Source organism: Hipposideros armiger, unplaced genomic scaffold (assembly GCF_001890085.2).
Source record: "Hipposideros armiger isolate ML-2016 unplaced genomic scaffold, ASM189008v1 scaffold_21, whole genome shotgun sequence".
Lineage (NCBI taxonomy): Eukaryota > Metazoa > Chordata > Mammalia > Chiroptera > Hipposideridae > Hipposideros > Hipposideros armiger.
In genome coordinates, this window is record NW_017731371.1 from 6485309 (window position 1) to 6499212 (window position 13904).

The window sequence follows — 13904 nt, forward strand, 5'->3', positions numbered from 1 at the left end:
GTCACTCGGCCGGCCCACAGATTGCTTTTTAAATATGTCTTAAACTGCTACCATTCATTTTGACAAGAACTTCAGCTGCCCTTACAGTCATTTCTCAAAGCATTTTTTAAAATAAATATAATTCTTGTTTAGGCACATTAATGCTTACTATCCACTTGGAAGTTCTAGACACACTAATGCTTTGTCACATGAGACCATGCTCCATGTTGTGCCACATGACAGTGAGTTCACATGTCACTCAGACCAAAGTGTGTTCCCAGCTTCTCAGTGGTTTCTGGATTGATTGCCTACCAATAAATCAATTAATCCATGCTATTATTTATTACTCCAGAAATAAGCCACACCCCCATAAAAGCTAATATTTTTAAACTTTAGTCTCCCAAATAAAACTTTGATCTGTGTGTTACATGGTTCTTTTTACTCTGATTTGGCAAAGGACTGAAGGGACACTGATACTTATTGAGGGCTGCCTTAGTGTCAAATGCTATTTTATACATTATCTCATTGTGGTCTTGCAAAAACCACAAGAGTTAGATATCACCTTCATTTTATAGATAAGCTTAAGCAATACTCGTATGTCATAGCTAATGAAGATAGGAATAATACTAGAATAATAATAGAAGAAGAAGATAGGAATTGAACCCCTTTGCCACTGACCAGTCTCAGGTCATCTTTCAGCTCACCACCCTGCCTCTCTGGGCAGTGGTGGTTTCTGAGGATTTCATAAGGCTGATCATAAGTGCTTTTTCAGCTATAACTTAGATTATTGGTCAAAGTGGAAACTAAAAGCCAGGATATATATCAGATAGTATTTCTTTAGACCACAAATAGTTTGCCATTCATCCAATGCTATAAAAAAAATTCACTGATACACAAATCTTTAAAAGTATGAGAGGCGTTAGGGATTGTTTGATCTGTCCTTTTCATTTTTCAGATGAAGCAGCTGAACTTCTGGACTCCTAATCACAGAATCCCTATAGAAGAACCACTAGAACTGGAATCAAGTTGCCCTGGCTTGATATTTTACATACTTGATCCAACTCCAAAAACCAACCAGTAATAAGGTGAATTAAGAGAAATTAGGGAAGAGAAAAGGGACTTATTGAGGGAGAGTCATAATAGCTAAATCCACGTGAAAATTAAGTTATGCAAGTGACAATTTAATATGTTTGTGGGTTAAGGAGAAGCAATTTTTGTTAATGTAAGAAAAACATAGATTCAATACAGTGAACACTTGCTACTCTCATATTCATTATTTAGAATTGTAATATGATGTATAGCTGTGTTAACTGGTTTTTGAGGAGAAAAGGAAAAGAAAGAAAAACAAATAATTAAATAATATAAAACTTCAGTGACAAAGTGGACATATGGCAATAGTAGAAAATGGATTTTTAAAAATATTAAGCAAAACAAAATCCAAGAGTAAATTTTAATTGTTTCTATATATTACTACATTTTCTTAAACATTTGGTTGTCAGATATTGGTCAATAATTTCATCTTTCGTGGGCTAAGCTAAAAGACACAGATGGAAATTATTCTGCACATGGATAGAACCTTCAGCTTTGACAACAGGACCGTGGTGTATGACCACACATGTCGTCCACTGTATAACTCCAGATGGTATCATTCATAGAGACTGCGATGGAAATGTCTTGCCCTAGAGTTGGTCCCTGCATGACTCAATTGTACATGGCATTCCTGTCTGGTGGAAGCTGTTGGATAATTGATTATATCATAAAGGTTGTATCCCATCACAGTAAATAACTGTTTTCCTCTTATTTTTCAAGGTATAATTTGGGGATACACTGTAGATTACAAAAATGTAAAACGAGTTGGCTGTGTGAAAAGGGTTTTCCTAAAGGACCAAACAAGACACACATATGTCTTGAAGCTGGTTACCTGCTATGTTGACACACCCAGACTTCTAGATCTGACAAATGGACAGAAAGATTTATTTTGTGTTATCTGTGTTACTTTAAACAAAGGGCACAAAATGCTTTCTTAAAAGGTCATTTTTTAAATATCTTATTGTCACACTGTGAAATCCCACTCACTGGTGACCAGCACAGTTACTACACCTAAATAAATAGAGAGGAAGGGTACCCCCCATGAAACACTTAAGAAAGAAATGGAGAAACTTGCAGTTTCTAACCTCAGCTCTGACCCTAACATGGTGTGTGGTCCTGAAAAAGCCATTTAACCTCTTGATGTCTCAGGTTCCCTTTAGTCTTGAATTTCAGGGAGTGAAGTGAGGATAGGGTTTTGGAATTATCTCTATTAAAACCCAAGAATGCTACAAGAATGAACGAATATTTTCTAACTGCAGAATAAAATTAAGTTTTCAATAGGAAAATATTTTGACTAAGACCTTTGTGTGGGGCAGATAAGGAGTTTGAGTGATTTTAGATTATCCTGTCAAATTACTTTTGTTTGTTTATTTTCTTTCCCGGGGGATATCTTAATAAGTTTGTGGGTTAAGGCAAAAGCACAATTTTTATTAATAAGGAGAAAAAATAGATTCAAGACAGTTTTCAGCATATGAACATTTGCTATCCCCAAATCCATTATTAAGAACTGCAATATGATACAGGCACATTGCTCTCTCATGCGGTGTATAGAAATGTACAGCAAATGAGCTATGTTTCTGATTGGTGACACGTCAGTTTATATAAGGCAAGTAAAGCACGTTTCTAGTATCTAAAGAGCTCAAAGACATTTTCAGCAATTCCAGGCCCCATTGTTAAAAACAAATCTGCATCTCTAATATTTATTTATAAAATACAGACATCCTAACATATACAAACACCCTGGAAATCTTAATCTTTGGAGTTCTGTGCTATGAGTCCTTGGAAGAGGTTCAAAATATGGCTAACATTAAAAATACTTACTACTTATTGAGCATCTAGTATATAATTTATATATTATATACTTATATAATTTATACAAATTAATATTTAAACTAACCCATTTAAATGTTTAACAAGTGGGAGAGGGAGAGAAGGAGGATAATGCAGAAAGTCTAGGCAAGAGGCTGTTTTAAAAGCCCAGACCAGAGACTACGAAGTGGGGACTGTTGCTGTATCTGTTTTAGAAATGAGGAAACTGAGGCCCAGATACAGTAAGTCACCTGACAAACATAAATGGAGAGCTGGGACAGGCTCTATGGCAGAATTATGGACTCTATAGGTGGTAGATAATGGCTGCACCATAAGATTAAAGGTAGATGTTCAATCTCAACAGACAAATCAAAGTTGGAGAGTTAGAACTTCGGGAAATATTATACGAAATGAATGTGGAACTTGTTCTTTGAGCTGATCACTAGGCAATGCAAGCTAGGGCACATCAATGACATCTGAGCATTTACTCCAACTCTGGTAGTGCTGGAGATACAGAAATGAAAATCCACAGTCCCAGCCACAGTGGCTAAAAACCAGGTCTCTTGGTTATCTGTCTATACTAACTCGTGACATTCGTTTGACTGTTTGGCTTCAATTCAAACTAAATCTTCATTGAGGACCTTCTGTCTGCTAAGAACTGTGCTTGGTCCCAGGGATACGAACGTGACTGATATACAGCTCAGGCATTCAAGGAGTTTCCAACCTGGCAAAGTAGCCTGTCATATATACACAGTCCCACAATACCAGGTGGAAAGTTTATATAGGCTATATGAGCAAAACTGCATGGGAGCCCAAGAAAGGACTATTAATTGTGCCAGGAGTTAGAAGACAGGCAAGAGTCAGCAAATGGGAACAACAAGCAAAAGAGAATGATCCGGCGTGAGTACACACATGGATGCACTCTATATGTATGTGGCTGATTCTGCCTATGGTAAGTGTTCAGGTATAACCATACATCTAGAAACAAAGGGGAGAATCACAGGGTACAATGAGGCGGGGGCTAGATTGTGAAGACATCATAACTCTACACTGTAGACAATGGAGAGTCACTAAAAGCTTTGTTTTTAAGGAAGGGTTAAGTGGCATGATCAGACACAAATTTTAGAAAGATGAATTTTAGAACTGGATGGGAGACAGCGAGTACAGGGGATTCAATTAGGACATATTTGTGATACCGCAGACAAGAAAAGTTGGAGAAAACAAGAGCAGAGGGATATACTGGAGATAGAATTTATAGGATTTTTGTGAACCGTTATATGTGGGGCAGGACAGGCTGACAACAAGGGAAGTCAAAGTTGACTCAAGGTCTGTTACTTGTGCAGGTGGGTTGGTGCTTATGATAAAATAGAAGATCACAAATGGACAGGTTCCATTTGGAGTGGAGGACACAATGTGTACAATACTGAACATCTGGTTTTGAGGAGCCTGTAAAATATATAAGCAAATGTGAGATGATTAGTAGGCAGTAGTAACCTGGGTGAAGAGTCCAGGAAGGGAATGATTGGACCTTTGATATAGAGCTGGGAGGGAGTCACTGGTATACAGTTAACAGAAGATGCATGAGTATAAATGAATTCTCTTAATGAAAGAGTATAAAATAGGAGCAAAGCAGATAAAAAGAATAGAATATGTCCATTTCAAGCAGTAGGCCTCATACGCACAGCATCAGAGTCAGCATTTGTTAGAAATACAAATTCTCGAGCCCTTCCCCAGAGAGCCTGAATCATGAACTTTTGGGTAGAACACACAAATCTCTGTTCCAACTACTTTTGATGCACTGATTTCTTATACTGGAAGAAAAAAAGGAGCCATCTAGTGAACAGTCAGAGAAATAAGAGGGAGTCTAAGACAGACATGTGATGTTACAGAAGTTTTCATGGAGAGAATTCCAGGTATGGTCAGTGTCAGATACTGCAGAAATGTCAAGTATGGAAGGGACTAATTAAAGGTCACTGGAAGCTTTGTGAGGGTAAATACACTAAACAAAAACCAAGAATAGATTATAGCTTGTGGAGGCATAGATCTACAATCAGGATAACAGAATGCAAGTGTAGGCTACTTATTCAAGACGTTTGTAAAAGAAGTAAAATGTTAATGTGTGAATTACACTCTGCGTATGTAGGGTACCAAAGAAAGTTTGGGGTTTTTCTAAAGTGAAATATTTTAATATCATTTTATTAAGGGGAAGTAAGATACTAGTTCATGAGGGAGTATGACTTTTGGGTGGAATGGGATGCTATGAAGATCACAGCTTGAAAGGCTAGAAAAGCGGTGGAGGTGAGATAAGAGATAAGACTTAGTAAACAGAAGGTTAAGTTTGTAGTGGGAAAGGAGGGAACTCGAGGGAGCTCATGCCAGCGAACCTCTGTTCCCAGGGAAGCAATAGGAAGGCTATTTTCTGTGAGTGAGAGCTGGCAAGACGGGAAGAACTTGAGAGTGGTCGTGGTTTGCAAAATATCTGTGGGAATAGGAGGAACACTGGAGGAAGCCCAACGGCCTGTCAATCAGAAATGGCCTCAGTTTCCTCCTCTTGCTCAGTTCTTAGGTTTTTGTACATTTCCCAAGTTGCAACATATCATTGTATACTTAATGCCCCACCTTGTGGCCTGGCAGACTTTTCTTTTCCCTAAGAGACTCACCCAACTCTGGCACAGTTTTGACTTTGAAATTTGGTGAGCAGAATGAGTAACAGAGGTGCTCTTTACCCAGTTCAGTTCACCTCAGAAAACTCCATTTTGAAGAAACTGATGAGTATTGTTTGTGGGCTTAGAAAGACCTAGCCGAAGGACTCAATTAATTAGTTTTTAGGATCCAAATACCCAGGAATGATAATAATGCATGAGTGTTAGAATATGCATTTTTCCTGCAGATCAGTTTTCTGGTGTTTGCATGGGCTTCAAATGAATTAGGTAAATGCATTTTCCAGATCTTCCCATTATTCTAAAACATATAATGGCATTTCAATTTATATAGTCTAGACTTGCTATCTCATACTGCTATTAAGCCATTAAACTCAGAATTTCCCAGGCCACAGATTTCCCTTTTGGCCATTTCACTCATCAGTTCTGTCCCACCAAAGTGCACATTACTCACAGATTTGAGACATAAGAGGAGAGTGAAGTTAATATTGTTGGATGACTATGCAAATATGTGAAAGAATCCTATTCCATTTATTTATTCCTTATAAGTCATCCAGGCTACCATTTGCAGATGCTCCAAATAGCTGAGGTCTTTGACCAGGGATATTTTAAATTTTGGAGGCTTACTCTTTCAGCCCTGTGATAGACGTTGAACTCTGGAGGACCAAATATTTCAGTTAGACAAGGAAACTGCTCAGGGGGATAAGCTATATAATACCCACTTTACTTCCAGTCATTAACAAATGTCCCCCAGTTTTAAAATTAATGAATAGAATCTGCAAAGCAGAAAATACCAGATGGCTAGATATACCTATCAGTTCACCTCCTAAAGTCTCATAAAAAACTACAAAGGTCGGGCCAGCCAAGTGGCGCCATGGTTAAGAACTGGCTTGGGATGCCAGAGGGCCCCGGTTCAGATCCCACATATGAGGGCCAGTGACACTGCCCTCCAAGAAAAAAAAAAAACTACAAAGGTCATGGGCATGAATAAAAAAAGTGGAAAGGGCTTGGGAAGGAAGGGACTATGGATAGAACAATGAAGCAGACAGGATGTCTTTTAACTTTGCATCTTGATATTTAGGAGTTTGCAAGAACGAATCCTTGTTCCTTTTTAATAGACAATCTAGAATGACTACTCAGTAACTGTCTGCAAATAAACTTCTTCCAAGAGTGAAAACAAGTCAAAGTTTTTTTCATTTAAGTTACTATCTTCATTTTTATCTAATGAACTCTTTGCCTTATTCTAAATAACTTTATATTTTAATTAATATTCAATTTATTCTAGGTTAGAAAACGCTTTTGTGTAGAATTAGGGGATGGTGAAACTCTCTTCTCATTGGAGACTTACTATCTTCAAATTGTGAAATCACCCAAATTATCTAACTAAAACCAATAGCATAAAAAATTGCCCATGCCAGGGCCGGCCGAGTAGTGCAATGGTTAAGAACTGGATTGGGACACCAGAGGGCCCCGGTTCAGATCCCACATATGAGGGCCAGTGACACTGCCCTCCACAGCTAAGATGCTGAACAACAGCTCAACCTGGAGCTGGGCTGCCATGAGTCGCTGGCGACGGCATAGGCTGCAGTCCCTGCTGCAGTGGGTTGCCATGGGCTACCGTGTGTAGCCAGCAGCCAGCGTGAGCGGCCAGCAGCCGCAGTGAGCGGCCGTCCAGAAGCCGGTGATCTGCCTTGCCCGGGAAGAGCGCAATGATGGTGCCAACTTGGGCCAGTGAAGCAACGTCCTCCACAACTAGACTGAAGAACAAAAGGACAGCAACTTGTCTGTTCCCCTTCCCCCAATTCCCCAGCACTGTTCCCTTACCCCCAATACCCCAATAAAAATCTTAAAAAAAAAAAGTCCCCATGCCAATATTTACATTATTCTGTGTATTGCACTTCTAAATCCAATATCTATGATTGTGTTCAGAATGCTCCCCTCTGAAATATCTTTATAACAATTTCTTTGGAATGGAAAGAGAGTGATAAAGTTCCGCTCAAGTAATAACGCTTTTGAAATGGAAGATGCCCTCAGTCCATCCTTTTATTAAAAATAGACAATAATATCATTTTTCTTATATCAAATTCAAACTATAAAGAAATAGAAAGTTAATAATATAAGTTTTTCTTCATCTTTTCTCAGACTTACTTCCTGTCCAGAGGCAATCACTCCATTAGCTAATGTGCTTCTTCTAGAACTTTATGCGTTAGTTTTCTTTGGTTTGATGGTAGTATAAGCAGCCACTGGCTGCTCTCTCTATGCCCAAAATATACAAAAGGATGGACTAATTAGATGGGCCAATGAAAAATTTGGAAACCATATAGGGTTTCTGAAGCCCAATAAATAATCTGTCGCCTTAACATTTTATTACACAGCCTTATCAGTGTCAGTTAGATGCTACAAATATTTTGTACATTTGTAATCACTTATGTCCAGGTGCCATATAAATGAGCAGACGTGTCCAATATGCTTTGGAATTTACATTCTTTATGAATACTACATGAATGTTGTCTCCAAAATTCTAGTTAAACAGTTACTGAAATAGTGAGACTATTCTAAGGCTTTTTTTACTCTTATATTTGGTCAGGGAATTGGCTGTTCAAATTTCCCAGGTGACAACAGAATTAAAATTTGTGAAATACTGCCCTCTAATGGATAAGTAAATATTTAATATATTACATAAAAAAAGAAAGGGTACTTGAAAGACACAAAAATTAAATTGCTTTCCTAATGCTAGTATCTAGCACAATGTAATCGACACTAGTAGATGTTTACAGTAAGGCAGAGTGGGGTTATTTGGAGCCAATACTATAACCTAAATTTTTGATTCAAGATCCTGCAGGATCATTTTGTATACAGCAAGCATGCCCTTGAATAGGAGTCTTATATGTGACTTCATGGGAATCATATTGTAAAATTTAGTAAAAATACCAGACAGCCTGTATAATTATAGACAGGACTGCATAAACTATGTCATTTCAAACTCTGCCAACTATTTCTCAGACCTGAGAGTAAAAATGGCAAAAACCCAATAACTGACTGGCATAAAACAAATATTTCTACTAAAGAAATAATTCAGTACAACAGAGTCTTTGTACGTCACATACATTTCATGGTCATCATAATTGACTCTTCTTCATGTGTATATAATTCAATTTTGTTCTTATTCCCTTTCCATCATTCATCATTCTGACGACTATAACTACTTTTGTTGTTTAGCTCACCATGCATAGCATCTCACAAACATACTACCAATAGAGAGAAAAAAAGAAAATATACATAAGGTTGAAGTAAGGGAATGGCAGAGTGAGACAAATGTTTGGACTTCATACATTTCACACTCTATGTAATACCCAACTCCCCAAATGACCCCTAGTTAAACAAGAGGCTCTCTACTCCCACCTGCCTTACTCCTAACTGACAATGAAACCATTTGTTCCTGGGCAAAGTAAATGAGAAAAGTTCAATTCACTCTTGTGATGTTCTGCTTAAGAAGTCACTTAATCTCTCTGGTTCTTTATCGTTACAAGTTGGACAATGATTTTTGCCCTCTACTTTCTCTTGGATTAGGGTGGTTCATGAAATGCTCTGTTTGCTTTTGAATACCAAACTGTGATCATGAGCTCCTTGAGGACAGGGAGGGACTGAGCAACCCATCATTCTAGTCCTCTCTTAGAGCAATGCTTAGTGTTTTATAGACAGTTTCAATTTTAGCGTGTGAACTAGAATCTGCCTTAGTATCTATTGATCTGCAAGAGCTGCCATAACTAAGTACAAAACAACAACAACAAAAACTGGGTGGCTTAAACAAAGAAGTGTGTTGTCTCACAGTTCTGGAGGCTAGAAGTCCAAAACCAAGATGCAAGGGAAGGATCTGTTCCAGATCCCTGTCCTTGACCTGTAGATAGGCAGCTTCTCCCTGTGTTTCTTCACATACCTTCCCTCTGTACATACCTGTTTCTATGTCCATATTTCCCCTTTTATAAAGACACATCAGCCATGTTGGATTAGGGGCTTATTCTATTGCAGTACAACCTTATCTTAACCAATTACACTGGCAATGACTCTTTTTCCAAATAAGGTCACATTCTGTTCTGAGATTTAGACATAAACATATGAATTTTAGGAGACAATTCAACCCATAACAGCATCCCTTTAAGGACAAACTATTATAATTATCAGAAATTCAAAAAAATATATAAAAAAAATAACCTAGGCTCTGAATAGGATCTGGTCTGCAACATAATGCTATATGTTTTTTGGTGAGGCCTAAACTCCAGAAAGAAAGAAACTTAGTCCATAAATATATGTTCATGTGTGCTGTCCGTCTCCATCTTGTTATCTTCCTTTCTTTCTCTCTAACTTTTGACACTTCCTTTCTCTCTAACTCAGTTTCCTTTTAATAACCTACCCCCAGCAAATACAAGGAATGCACACATGCAGGATAGAACATACTCTGGCTTGCCTAGTAATATTTTTGAAAGGGGGGGGTCTGGCTCAATAAAATTTATTTTCTTCTGCTCTGGACCACATGCAAAGGTCTTTAAATAATACCATCTCCCTAACCCCACCCCCATCAAACCCTGAGTTGATAGTCTCTAGAAGCTGAAGCAAAAGAAAAGAATGCAGCATTTCTTTTGCTTTGGATCACATCTACCTCTTTGTTCAGGATGTAGACTTGACCCTGAGCCATCTATTATGTGTTTTTGTTCCTGACCTTGGTTATGCATTTCAGATGTGAAATTGCTCACAGATGGCTCAGTGATGGTCTTTTGTAACTTACCTTGGAAAAAATTATTTTGTGTCTATGCATGCATGTCTAATAAGAGAAACAATATCTGTATACTAAGAAAGAGAGATGGATTAGTGCTCTGTAAATCTATTGAGGATATTTTGATAGTAAGCCTGATCCAAAATATTTGATCAATGAGACCATAATTTAGACTTTTTTGCAGCCTGTTCCATGCAACAACCAAGTCAAAATTTTGAACACATTCAAACTTTTTATAAGATAGAATTTCATGAATCAAAAATCACCTTCATAAGTGTATATCTCAATAGAGAGGTTAATGAATTTCTATTGAGCAGGATATCAACATATATGAGGAATGATAAAAAAATACGGTGAATGTTTAAATAAAAAATAATTTACTACAGTAAAAGACACATTACCATTAATCCCCTTCAAAATACTCGCCCTCACTTCAAACACACTTATCCCATCATTCCTTCCACTTTCTGAGGCAGTTCTGGAAGTCCTCTTTCATGAGTATCTTTAGTTGCGCTGTCATGGCTGCCTCGATATCCTGAATCCATTAAAAACATTTACCTTCATTGTTATTTTGGCTTTGGGGAAGAGCCAGAAGTCACATGGTGCCAGATCCACTAAATAAGGTAGATGAGGACACACTATAATGTTTTTATTTGACAGAAATTGCCGTACCAGAAGCGATATGTGACACGGAGGGTTGTCATGCTGGAGAATGAAACTGTTCGTCCATTTCATGTTAATACATTGTTTGTGATCCATGATTTATAGCACACTTTAAAACACACCTTCTCTCAACCATAGCTCACACCCAACTGACTTCATCAAACAAGTTGAAACTTGTCACACACGGTTACTAAGTTTTGATGTGCTGCTTCCCGTATTAAAGATCCCTGCCTTTCCGTTGGCTGGCACTCGGCAGCAGCATTCAACGTATTTATTGATCAAACCTCGTATAAATTTTTCAATCAAATACTCAAGGTAAAATTATGAAGTAATTTAAACCTGTGCTTTTGTGTGTATGTATGTCCAAATTAGGAAACCTTTTCCCTTTCATTTCAGATGTTCAGCATTCTTTAGTTCTCTATTCATCAAATCTTACCCATAGAGAAAGATCTGAAACTCGTTTATATATATTCAAGTGCTTGATAATAGTTTAAAGTGTTGCACCCTCCAAACAGAATTGTATTTATTAATGGTAGTAGTAGTAGCAGTAGCAGTAGTAGTAGGAATTGAACCTTTAACAGAAGGCAATTAAGATTTCACAGTGGGATTTCAGGCCTCTGTAATACGAATATATCTGAGGGAACAATTTTAAAAGACAACAGCAGAAATAATCTTTCTGCATCATTGAAGACCTCCTGTGTAAGTAAAAGCCATCTCTATCACCTAGGGTAGGCTTTTCAACTTTGTGAACTATTAGGTTTTCATGAAATTGATTTGGTGGGGTGCAACCCAGAATGTTTTTAAAGAAATAAATAGAATGAGTTGTCAAGAATAGACTAGAAAGTATCGGTCTTGTGTATATATGTACATATCCTCAAAGACAAAAGCCTAATTAAAAATACTATTTATTAAATATGGAGTCGCTACATAATTGTATATTTTACTGGTGTCATAGTGGAAAAGGCACTGACGTAGGTGGAAGATGCAGTTTAAGAATACTACAGAGGATATTCATGAAAAATACTTAAAATCACCCAAAGACTGTCAAATTTATATGTTTGGAATGTCAACTCTACTGTCAATCTTAAAAGAAAACCTTCCACATGCCTAATATCATCAAATTAGGCATATATTTACTGGGTGCTTACTAGGTCCAGTCAGTATTCCATACAAGACAAACAAGTTAAATATGACAGGGTCTCGGCCCTTGAGAAGTCCCCATTCTTGTGGGAAAACAGACCAAAGAAACAACTACAATACAGTGTGAAAGTGAGCATGATGATCACAGAGGATTCTAGGAGGCCGAGTCAGACCAGGAAGGCTTCCTGAAGGTGGTGACCCCAGATCTTAGTCCATGTGGAAATAGAGTTCATTAGATCTATCAGTCAGGGAAATGGGACTCACTACATGTGGTTCAAGAGGGGATATTTAACAGACAGAAGTAGCTGCAAAAATGCTGGAAGAGTTGATAGAGCAAATAGCAAAAGCTGAAGCAATTCAAAGATTAGCACCTGCAGGGAACAACTCAGGCTGGAGAGATAAAGAGAAGAGATGGTGGTACCCAGCAGGAGTGGTACAGCTGGGGCTGCCAGGTGGAAACAGAGCTATGGAGGAGTCTGCTTACCGGAAACTGGGACCATTGAGGACACGCAGCACTGCCAGGGAAGCTGCCTGTAGCAGAGAATGAGTGGAAGAAAATACCTTGATTTGTACCTTCCTCCTTCTTGCCAGTTTCCTATTCCTTTCTCCCACTAGCTGGCAAGGGAGTCTAGGAATATGTTTTGCAGGGGTCAGCTCCCTGTAATACAGAACAGATAAAGGAAAAGACGGGAAATGGATGGGAGAGCCAATGGGCAAATAACGAGCAGAAGAAAATGCAGGGATGTTAAGGGGCAACCGGAAAAGACAAGTCTGGAGGAGCTTTAAGCGGCTCGATATGGCTGGATGGCAGGTGGACCCTGGAAACTGGTGGAAGAGGTTAGACAGGTAATCAGTTCTGGGTCATGAATGGCCGTGATCATCCTAAGAAGTTTGCGTTGTTTTGTTTTGTTTTGTTGTTTTGTTATCAAGATGATGCAAACCATTGAAGATTCTGGTGTGATCGTATGCCTATGTGTACATATGCAAAAGGTTTTGTTAAAATCAAAGTAAAACAGGTACAACAGTAAAGGGCTTAGCTGCAAAGCAACATTCTGCACATCTCTTTTTCTGTACCCATTTTTATTTCACAAACCAATCGCTTTAATCACTTTAGTTTTAGTTCTATTTGTGGTTTTATTGGGAAGTTTAAATATGTTGCTTATTCCATTATGCCGTTTTCTGTATTTTAAAACATTAGACAGTATATTTGACCATTCCTCTACTATAGAAGATAAGGGCTTAGTTTGCTTTAGCTAAACTCCATTTCTTTCTTCTTCTCCCAATTTTTGATAAGTACATTAATTGTTTTTAGTGATTATGTTTTTGTTTTACCTTTTGGAGTGTCAAATGTTAATACTTTTTGTTCGAGCAATGTTTAACAGTATCTCTTGAAACCCCCTTCATCTTGTGAAGTAAGAATGTGAATGCTCCCTTATCCCTTTTTGCAGCTCGTTACCTGCTTCTATCTCCCAACCTTTGCCAGATTTAAATTCACTTATTAGCCTAGCAAGAAATTAGATATTTATAAGCTGAATTCAGGGAAATTAAATCTACCTGTATAATATAAAGTGGTGAAATCATTCAAGTCTTTCTGACACTATAGTCCACTTTATTTGCCCCTATTCTCCATCCCATAATGGAGTGTGAATTATTCCTAGATGCAGTGCTGTGTTGGAAACACAAGTGATGTGATTACAAACCATATCCTTACTAAAATAATGTCTCTATTATTATTTCTAGAAATAGGTGGTCAAATAGGCAAAACGATTTCACTAGCATTGAAATAATAAAAA